At 48.0% G+C, this 20,094-nt stretch overlaps 1 long non-coding RNA gene across 1 annotated transcript; it reads left to right on the plus strand.

Moving 5' to 3' along the window:
- The first annotated feature begins 53 nt into the window (after positions 1 to 53).
- On the plus strand, positions 54 to 7,105 carry LOC126990335 (uncharacterized). Its single transcript, XR_007744215.1, has 3 exons — positions 54 to 72; positions 826 to 992; positions 6,817 to 7,105. It is a non-coding gene; the product is annotated as an uncharacterized LOC126990335 (long non-coding RNA).
- Positions 7,106 to 20,094: the final 12,989 nt, after the last annotated feature.

The following is a 20,094-nucleotide window of genomic DNA, read 5'->3' on the forward strand; positions in this document are numbered from 1 at the left end:
CTGTGGTCCCTGCCCCTGCTGTCACCTCCCAGCCCCTGCCTCTCCCCTCAACTGAACTGCTCTGACGTGAAGGTGAGGAGAGTAGAGGTGTTAGTGTTTGTTTCTGTCCCTTTCTTCTTATCCTCTTCACTTGAGTGTCTTTGAGAACTATTTCTTATTTTTCATATTCGTGTCTGCTCATTATGGGGACTTTGATTGTGTCTATACCAGTTTTACTTCCCTTGATGCCCCTTTATTGATCTATAATAATAATAATAATAATAATAATAATAATAATAATAATAATAATAATAATAATAATAATAATAATAATAATAATGTCTGGTATAGTTTTGATTCAGCCTCCTCTGTGTCCCTTAAACTACTGTAATGTCATGGTGGGGAGGGACAGAGGCATTGTGTGTTTGCAGCCCTCCTGCTGTGTACTCCTGATTGCCTGCACCTCCCTACACAGGAAACAGAGGAGGCACCTACATGTGTTTATTAAGGTGGACAGCATGATTCTACTCTCACATGATAACTTCTTCAATGTGATGCCAGGGAATGAAGATGCAGCTAACTCTTGCATTACAAAGTTGGGCAGCTTGACTCTACTCCCCCTTTTTATCCTCACATATGATTACTTGGTCAACTTGCTGCCATGGAGTGAAGATGCAGGCTAACTCTTGCGTTACAAAGCTGGACAGCATGATTCTGTTCCTATTTTTCACCCTCACTCATAATTACTTGGTCAACATGCTGCCAGGGAGTGAAGATGCAGGCTAACTCTTGCATTACAAAGCTGGACAGCATGACTCTATTCACCTTTTTCACCTGCATTCACAGGATCACTTGGTCAACATGCTGCTGAATAGTGGAAAGTGTGACGGTGGTGGCGGACAAGATCGCTGGCCCTTTCCACCTTGGCCATCCACCTCTACCACGAGTTGGCCCACCAAACACTCCACACCAAGGTTAACAAGGCCATCAATGTGCTCCAGGCATACCTCAAGGTTTGGCTTTACTCCCCTCGTTGTTTTGGTGGTGTAGTAAGTGTGGGTCAGGGATGTTGCGGGATTCAGTTCCCGTCTTTTGTCCCTCCCTCATCCCTGATCTCCCTGTCCTTATACCAACAAGAACCAGTCAGTCAGTCCCTCAAGGTCCGGGTATGCGGGTGAAGTGTTTTCACCTCAAGGAACTAGACGTCCCTGCCCTGCATAGTCTCAGGTCACCCTTGGACAAGGTGTAATACCTGATCTGTCTCCCGTGCCAGTGTCACGGTGAAGCCTCTGGGCAGCAGCAGTGGTGGATTGGATTGCAGGCAGAGGATCTCTTTATGAGACAATGGCTGGATTTCCAGGGTCCTAGTCAGCTGGACCGTGCCTAATTATTTAGGCCTGCGGTGTAGAGGAGTGTGGCGACCTCTTCACTAAAAAGCCTCCCTGGGAACCAGTTGTCGGTGTGAGCTCCCCGTCCCTCCCTTCTATCGACGGTACTCCCATCCCTATTCTGCATAACAGCTGGTTCTTGTTTTCTCCTGAAAGAGATGTCTTCCGTGGGTCATTTGAGATTGTACCTCCCGGCTTCTAGGTGGAGTTTCTGAGGGTTTTTCTTATACTCAAGGAATATTTCAGCTTTTTGTCTCTCAGGAAGGGCGTCTGATACTCTCTAGAGTTGGTGGAGAACACCTGGTGACAGGTGCCACTGGCCAGGCCTCGAAAGGGTCGCAGAGTTGGGTTAGACGTTTCGGAAAGTGGGAACGAATTGCTGATTCCTTTTCTTTCTTTGCCAGCTCTGCTCTGTGTGACTACACCGGCCCCATTCTATGGGACAAAACTTCAAGGACAATTGCTGAAAAGTGCCGGGTTGTGAAAGTCTCTCTCGTGACTGAGGCTCAGGACAAGCGATTGGTCTTTGAGGCATTTTCAAGACCCAGTGGGAGCGAACTCCCAGTGTTGGAGGCATCTAACACATCAGTATCTAATTTCCATGCACAATGTTTCTCCAAGTCAATTTATGGTCACACTTTAAGTTATTTCGAAAGCGCTTTTAATATTTGCCCTAACTGTTAACTCGCTTAAATTTCTAACAATGCCTTCGAACCTCCGTAAGTGTGACGTCTGTCCCGGACGATTTGCAGCTCAGTACTTCCAGCTGAGTAGAACTTGCCGCCTCTGCGTTCAAAGATTACAACTTCAGAAGGCTGTGACTGAATTTGTTTTAAGTAATGTGGCAGTGACTCCACCATCGATGGTGGAGGCCCTCCACCGAGATTGTGCCCTCTCCAGACGACCCTCCTGCTTCACGGGAGGACGTGTTACCTGCCTCACAGGTTGACTCCCAGCCTGCCTCACAGGCTAACTCCCAGCCTGCCTCACAGGCTAACCCCCAGCCTGCCTCACAGGCTAAACCCCAGCCTGCCTAACAGGCTAAACCCCAGACGGCCTCACAGTCTAACCACCAGCCTGCCTCACAGGCTAACCCCCAGCCTGCCTCACAGGACAACCGCCAGCCTGCCTCACAGGCTGACCATCAGCCTGCCTCACAGGCTAACCCCCAGCCTGCTTCACAGGCTAACTCCCAGCCTGCCCCACAGGACAACTTCCAGCCTGCCCCACTTAACGCTTCTCTTCCTGCTTCACAGGATGTCGGGTTCCAACCTGTAGGGAATGGAGCCAAACTGAAGCAGGCAACCAAGGATTTACTGACCCCCACTACCTTCAATAGGTTCCAGGTGCTGGCAGACACCATGGAGGATGAGTTCGAGACTCGCCTAGTTGGGGACTCCATGGTGCGTGGCCAGCACACTCCTGCCTTTCCTTCCCTTACCATTCACTGGCACATACACACACACCCATGCACACCTTACTGCCCCTATCTTCCCTGTCATCCACACCACCCTGGCACCACACCACCCATGGCCATCCACACACACCCATGCACACCTTACTGCCCCTATCTTCCCTGTCATCCACACCACCCTGGCACCACACCACCCATGGCCATCCACACACACCCTGGCACCACACCACCCATGGCCGTGATGATAAGAGTATAAAGAAAAATTGTCTTCTGATATGAATAGTCCACTGCAAAATAAAGGTCTGTCCAAGCATCTTCCACCTGGTTCTCTTGTCTGGTGTTAGTGTGCTCCATCCTGCCCCAACAAAGGTTATAATTCCACCTCTCCACCTGGTTCTCTTGTCTGGTGTTAGTGTGCTCCATCCTGCCCCAACAAAGGTTATAATTCCACCTCTCCACCTGGTTCTCTTGTCTGGTGTTAGTGTGCCGCACAGTTGAGGTTTTTCAGTCACTGCCGAGTGGCCTAAGACTACCCACATGCTGGCCTGAAGACCACCCATCAACTTGGGCTCTAGATAACCTCTCCAAAGAAAGGCTCAAAGATGAGTTCCGGGGGGCAGCATGGGCCAACACAAGATGGCGCCACTATCAACACTCGCCTGCGCCAGAACGGGCTGGGCCGACCATCAGGCCCCACCGGGAAGAAGCCTTGGGCGGACCAACCCGCCCCACCGGGAAGAAGCCTACCGGCGCAATAGGCCGCGACAAAAAAAAAAAAAAAAAAAAAAAAAAAAAAAAAATTGGTGTATTGAGGTCTTTGCAAAAGATAACTATAGATCCACAGTATTAGATTACTGTTGATATTCATCTCTGGTAATTTGTTAAGTAAAATATGTGGCTGAATTGTAATGAAAGCGCTGCTAAAATCTATAAATATAATTCTAACCTGTGAATTTCGGATTTCTAAATGTTCGTAAGTTTGGTGAAGTAAGGTTAACCCAGCATCCTGAACACTCATACCTTGACAATAAGCAAATTGCAAAATATCTGTCAAGGGATCTACGCTTGAACAAATGTACCTCTTCACAATGTGCTCCAAACATTTCATTATAATTGATGTTAAGGCTACGGGTCGAAGATCATTAAACTCCCTTGGGTGGTTGTTTTTGGGTACTGGAATAATCTCTGACATTTTCCACACATCCGGTACTGTACTCTGATCAAGTGAAGCTTGGAAAAGTTTACACAGTGGATCAGCAAGTTGCTCGGCACAGGATTTTAGTAGTTTAGAACCAATTTTATCGGGTCCACTTGCTTTTCCACATTGTATACGTTTCATGGAGTTCATCGTATCATCACGAGTTATTATTATTCGTTCTACATTGATGCCCCTAACCATTGACAAAATATTTTCACATTCAGTATTAAAATGGTGCACATCAAACCTTGCATGGAAGGAGTTCAAATCATTTACATGTTTGGTGGGTCTTTTAATGACCTTTTCTTTTTAGAGCCACTCAGTAGTTTACCCCTGTCCAAGCATCTTTTGACTTATTTGACTTAAATAAGTTTTCAATTTTAACTTTATTTGACTGTTTAGCATCTAGTATTTTCCTATTTAATTGGCTTTGTATCACTTTACTTTGCATGCAGTCACCATTTATAAAAGTTCTCTTCTTTTCAATCAATAACGCTTTGATATCAGAATTTATCCAGGGTTTGTTATTTGGATAAATGCTAATTTCCTTAGTTGGAACAATCATGTTGGTACAAAAGTTAATTTATGAATTTAAAACATCTACATTTACATTAATAGAGTTGGACTTATTATACAACACATCCCAGTCTGTACAATATATGAATTTAAAACATCTACATTTGCACTAATAGAGTTGGACTCATCATACAACACATCCCAGTCTGTACAATATATGAATTTAAAACATCTACATTTGCACTAATAGAGTTGGACTCACTATACAACACATCCCAGTCTGTACAATCAAAACAGCCTTGAAGACTCACCATGTGCTCATTATTCCAATCCTGCACCTTAATTTTCTTGCACAGTTTACATTTCAGAGTTTGCTTACATGTGGGAGCCAAAAACACCATATTGTGGCCAGATTTACCTAATTTAGGCTTTTGATAAGAACGATAACCGTTCCTTACATTACAATACATTTTATCTCTAGTGGGGCAAGTTACAGTTTGCTGATACAAAGGTACATATGGTTGGAAATTACAGTGGTTAAAATCCCCCAACACTTTCATAATTCCTTCAGGATTTTCATTTTCGTATTTTCTAACACAATTTAGTGATAACTTACTCGCTATTGCCTCAGTGGCATCAGTCGGGATGTATACAGTTATAATCGTCACATTATTAAATTCACGTGGTAGGTAAAAAGGTCTACATGATATTACTAAATATTCCAGGTCGTCACAACAAAAATGTTCCTTTATGTTAACCTGAGTACACCATCTCTCATTTATGTACACCGCCGCCCCTCCTCCCTTCTGTTTCACCACGTCCTTCATGTCTCCCCTGACTATCAAGAAACCATCAATATTTACTGTTTCGTCAACATCCTTGTCTTCAAGCCAGGTTTCGGTTAATGCTATGAAGCTACTCTCTCGGTAGTTCCCTATATATTCACAGTTTGCTGCTAATTCATCTATTTTATTTCGAGTTGATTGTACATTACCGAAAGTTACTGTAGGCAGTGGTGTCCTTATACCCCGCCTCCTCAATCTCGCCTGCACTCTACCTCTCCACCTGGTTCTCTGTCTGGTGTTAGTGTGCTCCATCGTGCCCCAACAAAGGGTTCTAATTCTACCGCTCCACCTGGTTCTCTGTCAGGTGTTAGTGTGCTCCATCCTGCCCCAGCAAAGTTTATAATTCCACCGCTCCACCTGGTTCTCTGTCTGGTGTTAGTGTATTCCATCCTGCCCCGGCAAAGGTTTTAATTCCACCTCTCCACCTGGTTCTCTGTCTGGAGTTAGTGTGCTCCATCCTGCCCCAACAAAGGATCTAATCAACCGCGTCACCAGCAGGTGGAGAGGTGGAATTAGAACCTTTGTTGGGGCAGGATTGAGTAGACTAACACCAGACAGAGAACCAGGTGGAGAAGTGGAATTATAACCTTTACCGGGGCAGGATGGAGCACACTAACACCAAACAGAGAACCAGGTGGAGGTGGAATTAGAACATTTGCCGGGGCAGGATGGAGCACACTAACGCCAGACAGAGAACCAGGTGGAGGTGGAATTAGAACATTTGAAGGGGCAGGATGGAGCACACTAACGCCAGACAGAGAACTAGGCGGAAAAATGGAATTAGCCTGCATTAGCCTGAACAGGGAGGAGTATACTAACAGGACAGGAGAATTAGAGCATCCTAGGAAAGGCCATAATCCTGTAGTGGACTGTTGATGGTTAACCTGTCCGCTGCGATTGTCAGGGATTTGTCCTTTGCTGGTAACCTGGTAACATACACTCCCAGGTCTTTCTCTGCCTCTGTGGTGGATAGTGGAGTGTTTCCCATGTGGTATTGGTGTGCTGGATATCCTCTCCCAAGGTGCAGGACTTTACATTTTTCTTCACTGAATTATAGCAGACACTTTGTTCCACTCCTGTAGCTTGGTGAGGTCTTCTGGTAGGAAATCCACAGTCAAGGGTTAAACATAGTAATGTAATGCCATTTTCTTGCATGGGATGTGCATTAATACTGTGTAACCCTAATGTGAAATTTGTCATGTGTGAGAGGAATGAAAAGTCATGTTTGGTTGTTGTTCAGCAGTACAGTGATCAGGATCCTCAAGCAGACCAAGCACTGGGGTTTGGGAGTGTATTTTTTCTTTTTACAATTCTTTGCCAAACTGAAGGGCTTGCTCAACAGTTATTTAGCAAGACTGAATTAGTTTCCATTCTTGTCTCCAGTATACTGATGGACACAAAGAGGTGAAGCTTGTGGTTGTTGCAGCATCTTTTTTCTTCTTTCTACAAACACTGTTTTTCAACTTTCTTCTGCAGAGCCCGTCCAGCGCTGGGCCCGGCCACTGCAAGCCTTGTTGGGTCAATGTGTGGGAAATCAGCCAAGGTGGAGTTTGAGTCGGTCGGCCTCAACCATGAGGGTGCGCATGGAGTCATTGTCATGTTCCGTTGATAACCTCCTAATTGATTCATGTTGGTTGATGTTTCACTCTGATATTGCAGTAAATATTTAGTTGTATCATTGTGCATCATCTGGATAACCCCAAAGTGTTCCTAAGGTATAATGATTGAATGTTTTGACAAGAATATGAACATTCACTCTTAGTTAGTAAGAAACTGTGTATGTGAGGGAGGAAGAGCTTACAATAAATCATAAAGGAACGAAAGGAGAAGATAAGTAGACAATATGAGAGGAAGGAAGGAGGAGGAGAACGAGAAGAATGAAGTCATATTAGAAAATTGGAAAATATTGGAAGAGAAGGAGAGAGAAAGAGGCGAGATTACAGTAAACAATAAAGGAAGGAAAGAAATACCCGAGAAGAAAAAAAAACAATGAGAGAAAGAACTCGAGAAGATGAGAAAAAGGAAAACAATAACAATAAAGGGAAAATTGGAAGATAAAACAATGATAAACCAAGGTATTTAAAGAAAGATAATAAAGGAAAGAAGGAAAAAAATGATAATAGATTTGAAAGAAGAAAAAAGGAGAGAAAAGAAGATGAAAGAAAAATACAAACAAATAACAAAATGAGAAATATTGAAAGATAATAAAACGAAAAACAAAGATATTAAAGAAGAGTAATAAAGGAAAGAGAGAAAAAACTGAAAAGAAAATATAAGAGAGGACAACGGAGGGATAAAACTAAGGAATGTACGAAGAGATAGAGAAGGTGAAAAGAACAACAATAAAGGAAAGAAGAAATAAGCTGGAGTTGGGAAGATTATGATAAGCAGCAAAAAATATAAAAAAAAAAAGTGCTGCAAGACAGAGAGAGAGAGAGAGAGAGAGAGAGAGAGAGAGAGAGAGAGAGAGAGAGAGAGAGAGAGAGAGAGAGAGAGAGAGAGAGAGAGAGAGAGAGAGAGAGAGAGAGAGAGAGAGACTAAACGATAAAATATATGAACCCGTTTGTTTCTTACCAGCTTTAACATTTTTTTCGGTTGTTTGTTAATACCAAACTTTAAGAAACACACACACACACACACACACACACACACACACACACACACACACACACACACACACACACACACACACACACACACACACACACACATACACACACACACACACACACACACACACACACACACACACACACACACACACACACACACACACACACACACACACACACACACACACACACACACACACACACACACACACACACACACACACGTATATTTTTGCCCCTTGATATTCATTCTTGCATTGAATTTAACATTTATATATACTCTCTCTCTCTCTCTCTCTCTCTCTCTCTCTCTCTCTCTCTCTCTCTCTCTCTCTCTCTCTCTCTCTCTCTCTCTCTTTTTTTTTTTTATTTAAACTGACGATTCTATAGTTACACAACAGATTTGTATTTCGCCGACACTTTATGCGATCGTTCGAGTAGCATATGTTTCTCTGTGCACATTTTAGGGCTTAAAATGTCACTTTTTCTCGTGCATTATTTTAAAAGCCCTTTACACTTGCTCACTGTGTATTTAGCATCACTAGTGGCGTGGGGCATGTTCTTCGCCACCTGTGAGCAGCCACTTTTACCTGCTGGGTGGACATTAGGGCGGATCGTTTTTCAACTTTTTTATTTTTTTTTGTTCCTATAGTGATAAAAAAAATATTTGCAAAGTTTCAGGTGTCTGCGATGATGTCTTCTGCCTCCCCAATTAAAATCACTTTATCAATATTTTATTTTATTTTTATTTTTTTTTTTTATGCGCCTATAGTGATAAACTATCTTTAAGTGGTGTATTTAGCTCTATTATTAATAAATATTAGAAAATGCAGAAAAAACTCATAATTTTAAAAATTCCCAAAATAAAATATCTAATGTTTTTTTCCTATACACACAATTATTTGTAAAATATAAACATTGAATATCAACATCAGACAGCTTAAATTTAAGTAAATTAAATATAATACACATGAGTTTCCAATATTTTTAACTACCTTTAAATGTTTTAATGTTATTCTAACATGTTGATAAAACTTCATCACATCTTCCACGTTGGTAAACACGTAAGAGACAGATCCTAGGGCACACAACACTCACATTCCTTTTGAACCTTGTTTGTGGGCCATTCTGAAACAATAATGTTTATGTATGTAATTAAACCTAAAAACGCACATATATATATATATATATATATATATATATATATATATATATATATATATATATATATATATATATATATATATATATATATATATATATATATATATATATATATATAATATATATATATATATATATATATATGCCTAGGGAATAATGTGAAATAATTTTTAGTGAATATATGAGTGAAATGCTTTTAGTTTTGGTGTGTTATTTTAGGTTAGGTTAGGTTAGGTTAGGTTAGTTTAGGTTAGGTTTAGTTTAGTTAGGGTTTAGTAGGGGTTATAAGTTAGAGTTAGGTTAGATTTAGTTTAGGTAGGGTTAGGTTAGAAGAGATTTGTTTAAGTTAGAGGGTTAGGTTTAGTTAGGGTTAGGTTAAGTTAGACTAGATTAGAGGATTAGATATGTTTAGACTAGATTAGGTTCCAGAATAGGTTAGAAAAATTTAGATTCATTATATTAATACAGCAAAAGAAAATTATTCATATATATATATATATATATATATATATATATATATATATATATATATATATATATATATATATATATATATATATATATATATATATATATATATATATATATATATATATATATATATATATACAGTTATACACATATATATATATATAAAACATTATATATATATATATTTATTAATTAGACACACATCAGAGAGAGAAACACAAATGCAAACCTCTCTCTCACAACAGAGCACACACTGAAGGGGAAGGAAGAGCGTGTGAGAGAGGTGTGGTGACTGACTCTCATTCTCTCTCTCTCTCCTCCTCTCCCTCCCTCTCAATCGCCCTCCCCTCCTTGGTCATGCCTCATACCACACCACCATGTACTACACACACAACACACACACAGTATATTCCGTATGTTATTTAGTATTTAAGTATATAAGCTATAAGAAAGCCTGATACTGATTGACTTTATGAAAAAAAAAATTTAAAAAACTCATGTATTATTTATTTTTATTTAAATTGTAAATTTAATGGAGACAAAAGAAAAATGATATTTTTATTTTGTTTTATATTTACTATACATGAACTACAAATAATTTTGTTTTATATTTTGTTATATAAGAAATTATATTTTTTTTTATTTTTTTTTTAAATTATTTTATTTTTTTTTTTTTTTTTTTTTATTTCAGACCATTTGGGGGAGGATAAGATAAAGACTTGAGACGTTAGATAAAAGAAATAAAAAATAAAATTAAATAATATTAATTCTATTAATAATAAATAAAAAAAAAAAAAAAAAATAAAATAAAATAAAATAAAAAATAAAAAAAAACTTTAAAAAAATTTTTTGAATTCTTTTAAAATAAAAGCAGACATCATACATCAATTTGGACAAAAATTTTTTTTATTTTTGATTTTTTTTATAATATTTTTATAAACAAAAAAAAAAAAAAAAAAAAAAAAAAAAAAAAAAAAAAAAAATGGACATTTCCGTCACTGTTGGCCCTGCTGTAGTGAATGTGTTCCACAGGCGGGACACCCTGGAGGTGAAGGTCCGTTGGTGCTGGCTGGCGCGTGACCTCGGCACCCCGACCTGCTCGTGGCTGGAGAGTACCGTTCTCGTATCTCTCACAGCCTCTCGCGGGGGGAGCCTCAGTCTCGCCAGGTGTGGTACTCCTTGCACCTGGGCCTTGTGGAACACCACCAGCGCAGCGACGTCCCGGCGGTGCTCCAGAGTGTCTAGATGTATAATGTCCTGAGGGGGCGGCTGGGAGTTGTTCTCCTGTAACAGTCGCTGCACCCGTCGCTCCACCTTGTCCAGTCTCTGCAGGTGTGTGGCAGCGCTGGACATCCAGGTCAGAGCTCCGTACTCCAGGTAGGATCTTACCTGGGCCTTGTAGAGGAGCATAATTCCTCGCTTGTCGAGGAAATTAGCCACTCTACGAAGGGCAGAGACACGTAGGGAGGCTTGGTGGGCGACGTGTTTCAGGTGGCGGTAGAAGCGCAGCTCTCGGTCCAAGTCCACTCCGAGGATCATGACGTAATCCTGGAGCGGGAGGGTGACGGAGCCAAACATCACCCTTCCTTCGACAGCTTGTGTGGCTGCCGGGGACCGAGAGATCACCATCGCCTGAGTCTTCTCAGGAGCAAAGTTCACCTGCCAGCGCTCCCCCCACTCCCGTATCAAGCGTAGTTGCTGGTTGACCTCAGCAACCGCTTGCTGGCTTTCTTGGCGAGGGTAGGAGAGGGAGAGCGTGCAGTCGTCAGCGTATGCAGAGACTGCTGGCAGACTCCTGAGAAGGTCGTCGATGTACAGATTCCAGAGGACAGGTCCCAGCACAGATCCTTGAGGGACTGAGGCACCCACTGGGAGGTCCTTGGACTGCTGGCCGCCGACGACGACGTGGAGGCTTCTTCCTTGAAGGTAGTCGCTCATCAGCATCAGCAGGTGTCCTTGGATGCCTTTGGCACGAAGCTTCTCCAGCAAGCCCGCGTGCCACACCCGGTCAAAAGCACCCGCGATGTCGAGAGCAACGACAATGGTATCCAGGCCGGTGTCTAGTGAGTCCTGCCAATCCCTGGAGAGGAGCAGCAGGAGGTCTGAAGTGGAGCGGCCAGATCTGAACCCAAACTGCTGGTCAGTGATGAGGGCGTTGTTCTCGAGGTGGCGGGTGATGGCCTCCACCACTATTCTCTCGAAGATTTTTCCAACTACAGACAGGAGGGAGATAGGTCTGTAGTTGGCAGGGTCAGATCTGGCCCGCTTTTTGTGAACCGGCACCACGCGAGCCTCCTTCCATATAGAGGGCCAGGTGTTCTCCCGGACACAGGCCCCGAACACCTCCGAGAGGGGTCCTGCCTGCTCACTGGAGCAGTGACGCAGCACATGTGGGCTAACGTTGTCAGGACCAGTGGCCTTCCTGACGTCCACCGCTCTTAGAAGGCGCTCCACTTGCTCCCGGTGTACCGCAACCTCTGTCAGGGTCTGGTTGCATTCATGTGGCAGTTGTGGTGGAGGTCTGGTGGGGTCGGCGACGGACATCTTGGCAGAGAAAAGGTCAGCCAGGAGCTCTGCCTTCTCCCTGCTGCTGGTGGCTGTGGTGCCGTCCTGCTTGGTGAGGGGAGGGATTGTTTCTTGGTGGCTGCTGCCTTGCTCTTCCTTAACAAGGGTCCACCAGGTTTTGCTGCCCACCCCTGGCCCGCACAGCTTGGCGCGGAGGTCTCTTTCCCACCTCCGTTTCGCCCATTTACTGGTGGCCACCATATTGTTGCACGCTGCTCGATGCAGGGCTTTGTTGCGGCGGGTTGGGCTCCTTTTGTAGCGGAGCCACGCAGAATATTTTCTTTCTGCAGCAAGGCGGCAGCGGTAACCAAACCAGGGCTGATCGGTGGGCTTGGAGGTGTACTGGCGGTGTGGAATGTGCTCTCGTTGGAGAGCTTTGAGACGTTCAGTAAAGGCCTTCGCCATGGGCTCTGCTCGCCCAGACAGAAGGGTGTGCCAGTCTGTTTGCTGCAGGTCTCTTTTAAGGGAGGGCCAGTCAGCTCTGTCCCACAGCCAGATAGTGTGGGAAGTGGCCTCATCCCGCGCCACGCCCACGTCTGCTCGGGTCAGGATGGCGTGGTGGTCAGAGCTGCCTACCGGCCCAAGCTGTTGGCACGTGACCCTGCCCTCTCCCAGGTCCGAGATAACGGGATCCAGCGTCCCGCCTCGCTCATGGGTCGGGAAGGTGACATGATCTGTCAGACCCTGCACCGTCAGGAGATTCTCGTAGGCGGCTCCCTCCATGTGCTGGTTTAAGTCGCCCACGATTAGGACATGCCTGCAGCGATGGCGAGTCAGCAGGTCGTCCATTTGCTCCGTCAGAAAATCCAGGGGGGCAGGCCCTTGCCTTGGGGGGCGGTACATGACATACAGGAGGAGGGCTGTGCCATCTGTCAGAATTACTTTGAGAAACACCGCCTCTGTCGTGGGTGGTGTCTCTACTTCAAGTCTCTGGGCCTGCACTCCTTCCTTGAGGCACACTGCCACACCGCCGCCTTGTCTTCCCTGCCGGTCTCTCCTGATCCAGTGGGTGTAGCCTGGAATCCTGCCGAAGGATAACTCCACCTCACTGTTGAGCCACGTTTCAGTCACCACAGCTATGTCCACGCGGTGCCTCAGGACAAAGCTATGGGTCAGGTCCCCGATGTTCGTGCGGAGGCCTCGCACGTTGGCGGAGAGAAGCACCAGCTGGTGACGAGTCCTCGGCGTGTTTGCCATCCTACCTGAGTTGGTGATGGGTGCTGGAGCTACTCAGGTAGGAGGGAGGGGTCGACCACTGCCAGCCAGGTGTATGGCCCCAGGAAGGAGGCTGTGGCGCGATGTGTGAGGGTCCCGGTGGAGGGGGCAGGTGACTGGAGACAGGCTGCCTAACCTCAGCAATCACACGTCTGAGGAGGTGCTCTTGCCTCTCGTCTGCAGCCCTCGCGTGACACTCCTCTGCTGCGTGTCCCCGACGGGAGCAGTAGTCACACACCTTGTCGCGGCGTCGAGGAGCGGGTTGGTGTCCGTGGGCGGGTCGGCTGTGGTGGCCTTGTCTGGCCGGGTGACGACGAGGTGGGGGAGGCGTCTGCCGAGAGGAACCGCGGTGAGCAGCGTTTGATGGGTGTCTCTCCGCCTCCTGCTGCTGCCTCCTGTTTGCTCCTCGCCACCTCTGCGGTTGTCGGTTGGAGTGTACTCCCCGGACGTTGTCTCGACTGTTCCCTCTTCTTGTTGCGCCCTCAGCGTCACCGGCACTAGGGCGGGAGCGAGGGGAGCCGCGGTTGTTGTCGTTGCTGCTGCTGGCGTCTGTGTCCTCGCGCTCGCTGGCCTGAGCTGCGCCTCCGCTCGCGGTGCTGGTAGTGGCGGTGGTGTCGTCGGAGGTTGTGGAGGTGTTGCTGCTGTCCGAGCCAATGGCGACTTCGACGCTAGGTGAGGGAGGCAAGCAGTCCACGAGTTTGGCGAGTTTGCGTGGCCTGCCTGACGTCCACCAGCTTCGCCAGGAGAGGGATTCGGAGCACACTTCCCCCCAGTCTGTGTCAATCTTGCTGGGTAGTGCACTCGTGGCGATGTTGGCAATTTGTGGGTGATTTTGCTCCAACTCAGAGGTTTCGATCTGTTCAAGGAGACTTAGAGTTTTTGCTATTACGACTTTTTGATTCAGGACAAGCTTTTTTTCCTCCTTGTATCTTGTTATGATTAGTTTCTGCCTCTGAGTCTCTTGCTGGAGCTGAACGAGACGCCTTGCGAGCTCCTCCTTGCTGGAGGAAGCGATGATATGCTGTACGATGTTTTCTGGCTCTTCCACCTGCACGTCTTGTTCGCCTTGTTTGTCTACGTTCTCGTGGTTGGCTTCCTCGGGCTCCGAGATGGTGGTTGAGGTCACCTCGTAAGTCACCGACCGGGAGATGCCGTGGGCACGCCTTAATTCAGTTGTCTGGGAGCGGCAGAATTCGGCGTCTGAGAAGCACTCACGGCACACAGAGTTGGGGCAGTTTTCCCCGGAGCAGGGCGTTACAGGCTTGTCTCGTGTAGAGTAGCTGCAGATGCAGCAGTATCTGGCGCCAGGAAAGCCTGCTTGGCCGGCCCAGGCAATTTTGCTGTGTGGAGGGATAGAGCCAGCCATGTGCGTGCGAGATGGTAAGATGTGGGAGAGGTCAGGTCAGGGTGGGGCCACGTAGGAGGGTGGCCGCACTAATCTCCTGTGGAACGCAGTGCAGCTGTGGAGGGGGTGGAGAGGACGTCCCAGGGGATTTAAATCCTCTGAGCGTATGGGGTCAGGCAACAAAGGCTGGGTCAAGGAGGCAGGACGCGCCACAGTGACCCCGCTGGCTGGCGTACACCTTGCTGCTATACACACTGTCCTTAAAAACACTCCACTGCACTGTTCACAGGGCACTACACACTTTTCACTACACAGAACACGTTGCAGTGGTGGTGATGAAGTGGTGTTGTAGGTGGTGAGGGCGTCTGGGAAGCCTGAGGCAACCTCAGGAGTGGCTACTCGGAGCGTCGATCGTGTACGTCCTCTCCCTGTGACTGCTGACCTCTCTCTCTCTCTCTCTCTCTCTCTCTCTCTCTCTCTCTCTCTCTCTCTCTCTCTCTCTCTCTCTCTCTCTCTCTCTCTCTCTCTCTCTCTCTCTCTCTCTCTCTCTCTCTCTCTCTCTCTCTCTCTCTCTCTCTCTTTTTTTTTTTTTATTTAAACGTGTTCAGTACATTAGTACATGGCAGTATTATTTGTCTATGCTAAAGTTCCCCCGACCGTTGGGGAGCTATTTAAAAGCTTCTGCCGATTATATTATACAATTATTATACAATATATTATACAATTATATATATACATATTTACGGTGGGTGTAGGAGTAGCCACCTGTGGGACGCAACCTTCATCTGCTGAGTGGACAGTTGTGTCACATCCACATCAGCAGTGAGGTTGTTCCACCACACCACCGCTGCGATGGAGAAGGCACGTTGGTGGGTGCTGGAGCGGGCCATTGGCACTTCCAGGAGGGAGGCGTTGCTCAGCACCGTTCTCGTGCTGCGCTCAGACCTCCTCCAGGTAGCCCTCAGGTCCGTCAGGTGGGGCACTAGGCCCACTTGTGCCTTGTGTAGCACCGTCAGGGCAGCGACGCGGCGACGGTGCTCCAGGCTATTCAGCTGGTTCGTGGCTGGTCTTGCCCTTCCTTCGTGTGGGTGTTGTTGTTGTTGTTGTTGTTGTCGCTGTGTCTCCCACTGGCTCGGTCGGTGGTGCTGGGTGCCGTTGATGAGGCGTTCAGCCCTCCTCTGCACCTTGTCTAGCAGGTTGAGGTGGCAGCGGGCGCTGGCCATCCAGGTGAGCGGTGCATACTCCATCACTGGACGGACTTGTGCCTTATAGAGGGTGTGCAGGCCTTCAGCATCGAGGAGGTTCTTCATGCGGCGCAGGAGGTTCACCTTCTGGGAGGCTTTTTGCGCCACCCTTTCAAGGTGACGGTCAAACCGCAGCTGGGAGTCCACCTCCACGCCCAGGATGTCGACGCTGGACTGCAGAGGGATGGTGTCATTCCCGAATCTCAGTCTGCCGTGGAGTTGCCTCGCGTCCTCCCGAGAACGTGATATTACCATGGCCTGGGTTTTGTCAGGGGCAAACCTGACTTGCCACCTCTTTCCCCAGGCCATTATGTCTGCCAACTGTCTGTTGACGGACTCTATCACGTCCTGGGCTTCCTCCCTCTTGTATGATCTGGAGAGGGTGCAGTCGTCGGCGTAAGCGCTTGCTGCCGGGATGGTTTGCAGGAGGTCGTTAAAGTATATGTTCCACAGAATAGGTCCAAGGACGGACCCCTGTGGAACGGAGGCCTCCACCGGGAAGCTGGTCGAGGTGCTTCCGTTGACTGCTACGTGGAGGCTCCTGCCTAACAGGTAGTTTGAGAGCAGGCGCAGCAGGTCCCCGTGATGCCTAGTTGCTGTAGCTTCGCCGTCAGACCGCGGTGCCAAACGGAGTCGAACGCGCCAGCTATATCCAGGGCAATCACGAGAGAGGGGTGGCCGTCATCAAGGGCGTCATGCCAGGACTTTGAGAGGAGAAGGAGGAGGTCTGAGGTAGAGCGGCCCTTCCGAAAACCAAACTGCTTCGGTGACTGCAGGTGGTTTTCCTCGAGGAAGGATGTCAATTGCTCCCCGATGATCCTCTCAAATATCTTGCTGATGATTGGGAGGAGTGATATTGGCCTGTAATTGCCTGGCTCGGACCTGGATTTTTCTTGTGTACGGGTGTGACTCTGGCCTCCTTCCACTGTGCAGGCCACACCCCGCTCTGCAGGCATCGCCGGAAGATCTGGGCGAGGGGGCTGGTGAGCTCATCGGAGCATCGCCGCAGTAAGTATGGACTCACGCTGTCAGGGCCTGGCGCCTTCCTGGTGTTGACGCCCCTCAGATGTCTCCTGACAGCGTCCTCAGAGATTAGCACATTCTCTAGTCTTGAGGCGATGAGTTGGGGGAGGGTGGGCGGCTGCCTGTCTGGCTCCTGGGTTGTCATCTTTTGACTGAAGTGACAGGCCAGCAGGTCAGCCTTTTCCCGGCTGGTGATGGCCAGGTCTCCGTCAGGTTTCCTCAGGGGCGGGATACGTTCCTGGGGGGTATGGCCTTGCTGTTCCTTCACCAGCCCCAACCACTGTTTCGGGTCGGTTTGGTTAGAGGACAGCTTTCTCCTCCTGTCGGCGTCCCACCTTTCTTTTGCCCACTTTGCTGTCCTCGTCATATTTTTGCAGGCTCGTCTGTGTTGGGCCTTATTTTCCTGCGTGGGGTGTCTTTTATATCTTGTCGAAGCCTTGTATTTCCTTTCGGCTGCAATACGGCACCTGTACCCGAACCAAGGCTGGTCTTTTGGGCTGGATGAGTAGGTGCGGTGGGGGACGTGTTGCTGCTGGACGGTATTGAGGACAGTGGTGAGGGCGGAGACGTCATGTTGTGGGTCACCGTTAAGGACTGTGCCCCAAGCAGTCGCTGCCAGGGCCTGCCTTGCAGCCGTCCAGTCCGCGCGGTCCCACAGCCAGATGACTCGCTGGTGTTCCTCTTCACGCGCTGGGGCCAGGCTGATGGTGGTGAGTATGGCATTGTGGTCGGAACTGCCCACACGGTCTAGTGGGCAGCACAGCACGCAGTCACTCGGCAGGTCTGTGAGCACAGGGTCCAGGGAGCCTCCTCGCTGATGTGTCGGGAACTCAACATGGTTGTGCAATCCATGCACCGCTGTGAGCTCGGTGAAGGCCCTCGCCACCAGGTGTTGATTTAGGTCGCCCACAACCATCGCGTACTGACAGCTGTGGGCAGCCATAAGGTCGTCCAGGTGCTCTGTGAGGTAGGTGAGGGGGGCGCTGCCTTGCCACTGTGGCCGGTACATGGCACAGAGAAGCAGAGCGCTCCTGTCCTCGAGAATGATGCGGAGGAACATCATCTCCATTTCCAGGGGAGTGTCTGTGGTGAGGGCGTCCATCTACAGGCCGTTTCGGTGGCAAACAGCAATGCCTCCCCCCTGTCCTGTGTGGCGGTCTCGTCTGGCCCAGTGCGAGTACCCGGGGATCTTATCACAGGTGGTGGCACATGTGTCGTCCAGGAAGGTCTCCACTGTCACCACTATGTCGATGTGGTGCCTGAGGACGAAGGCGTGTGTCAGCTCCCCGATGTTGGTCCTAAAGCCTCTCTCTCTCTCTCTCTCTCTCTCTCTCTCTCTCTCTCTCTCTCTCTCTCTCTCTCTCTCTCTCTCTCTCTCTCTCTCTCTCTCTCTCTCTCTCTCTCTCTCTCTCTCTCTCTCTCTCTCTCTCTCTCTCTCTCTCTCTCTCTCTCTCTCTCTCTCTCTCTCTCTCTCTCTCTCTCTCTCTCTCTCTCTCTCTCTCTCTCTCTCTCTCTCTCTCTCTCTCTCTCTCTCTCTCTCTCTCTCTCTCTCTCTCTCTCTCTCTCTCTCTCTCTCTCTCTCTCTCTCTCTCTCTCTCTCTCTCTCTCTCTCTCTCTCTCTCTCTCTCTCTCTCTCTCTCTCTCTCTCTCTCTCTCTCTCTCTCTCTCTCTCTCTCTCTCTCTCTCTCTCTCTCTCTCTCTCTCTCTCTCTCTCTCTCTCTCTCTCTCTCTCTCTCTCTCTCTCTCTCTCTCTCTCTCTCTCTCTCTCTCTCTCTCTCTCTCTCTCTCTCTCTCTCTCTCTCTCTCTCTCTCTCTCTCTCTCTCTCTCTCTCTCTCTCTCTCTCTCTCTCTCTCTCTCTCTCTCTCTCTCTCTCTCTCTCTCTCTCTCTCTCTCTCTCTCTCTCTCTCTCTCTCTCTCTCTCTCTCTCTCTCTCTCTCTTTCTCTCTCTATCTCTCTATCTCTCTCTCTCTCTCTATCTCTCTCTCTCTCTCTCTCTCTCTCTCTCTCTCTCTCTCTCTCTCTCTCTCTCTCTCTCTCTCTCTCTCTCTCTCTCTTTTTTTTTTATTTAAACGTGTTCAGTACATTAGTACATGGCAGTATTATTTGTCTATGCTAAAGTTCCCCCGACCGTTGGGGAGCTATTTAAAAGCTTCTGCCGATTATATTATACAATTATTATACAATATATTATACAATTATATATATACATATTTACGGTGGGTGTAGTAGTAGCCACCTGTGGGACGCAACCTTCATCTGCTGAGTGGACAGTTGTGTCACATCCACATCAGCAGTGAGGTTGTTCCACCACACCACCGCTGCGATGGAGAAGGCACGTTGGTGGGTGCTGGAGCGGGCCATTGGCACTTCCAGGAGGGAGGCGTTGCTCAGCACCGTTCTCGTGCTGCGCTCAGACCTCCTCCAGGTAGCCCTCAGGTCCGTCAGGTGGGGCACTAGGCCCACTTGTGCCTTGTGTAGCACCGTCAGGGCAGCGACGCGGCGACGGTGCTCCAGGCTATTCAGCTGGTTCGTGGCTGGTCTTGCCCTTCCTTCGTGTGGGTGTTGTTGTTGTTGTTGTTGTCGCTGTGTCTCCCACTGGCTCGGTCGGTGGTGCTGGGTGCCGTTGATGAGGCGTTCAGCCCTCCTCTGCACCTTGTCTAGCAGGTTGAGGTGGCAGCGGGCGCTGGCCATCCAGGTGAGCGGTGCATACTCCATCACTGGACGGACTTGTGCCTTATAGAGGGTGTTCAGGCCTTCAGCATCGAGGAGGTTCTTCATGCGGCGCAGGAGGTTCACCTTCTGGGAGGCTTTGCGCCACCCTTTCAAGGTGACGGTCAAACCGCAGCTGAGTCCACCTCCACGCCCAGGATGTCGACGCTGGACTGCAGAGGGGTGGTGTCATTCCCGAATCTCAGTCTGCCGTGGGTTGCCTCGCGTCCTCCCGAGAACGTGATATTACCATGGCCTGGGTTTTGTCAGGGCAAACCTGACTTGCCACCTCGTTCCCCAGGCCATTATGTCTGCCAACTGTCTGTTGACGGACTCTATCACGTCCTGGGCTTCCTCCCTCTTGTATGTTCTGGAGAGGGTGCAGTCGTCGGCGTAAGCGCTTGC

The sequence above is a fragment of the Eriocheir sinensis genome, unplaced genomic scaffold (assembly GCF_024679095.1).
Source record: "Eriocheir sinensis breed Jianghai 21 unplaced genomic scaffold, ASM2467909v1 Scaffold156, whole genome shotgun sequence".
Taxonomy (NCBI): domain Eukaryota; kingdom Metazoa; phylum Arthropoda; class Malacostraca; order Decapoda; family Varunidae; genus Eriocheir; species Eriocheir sinensis.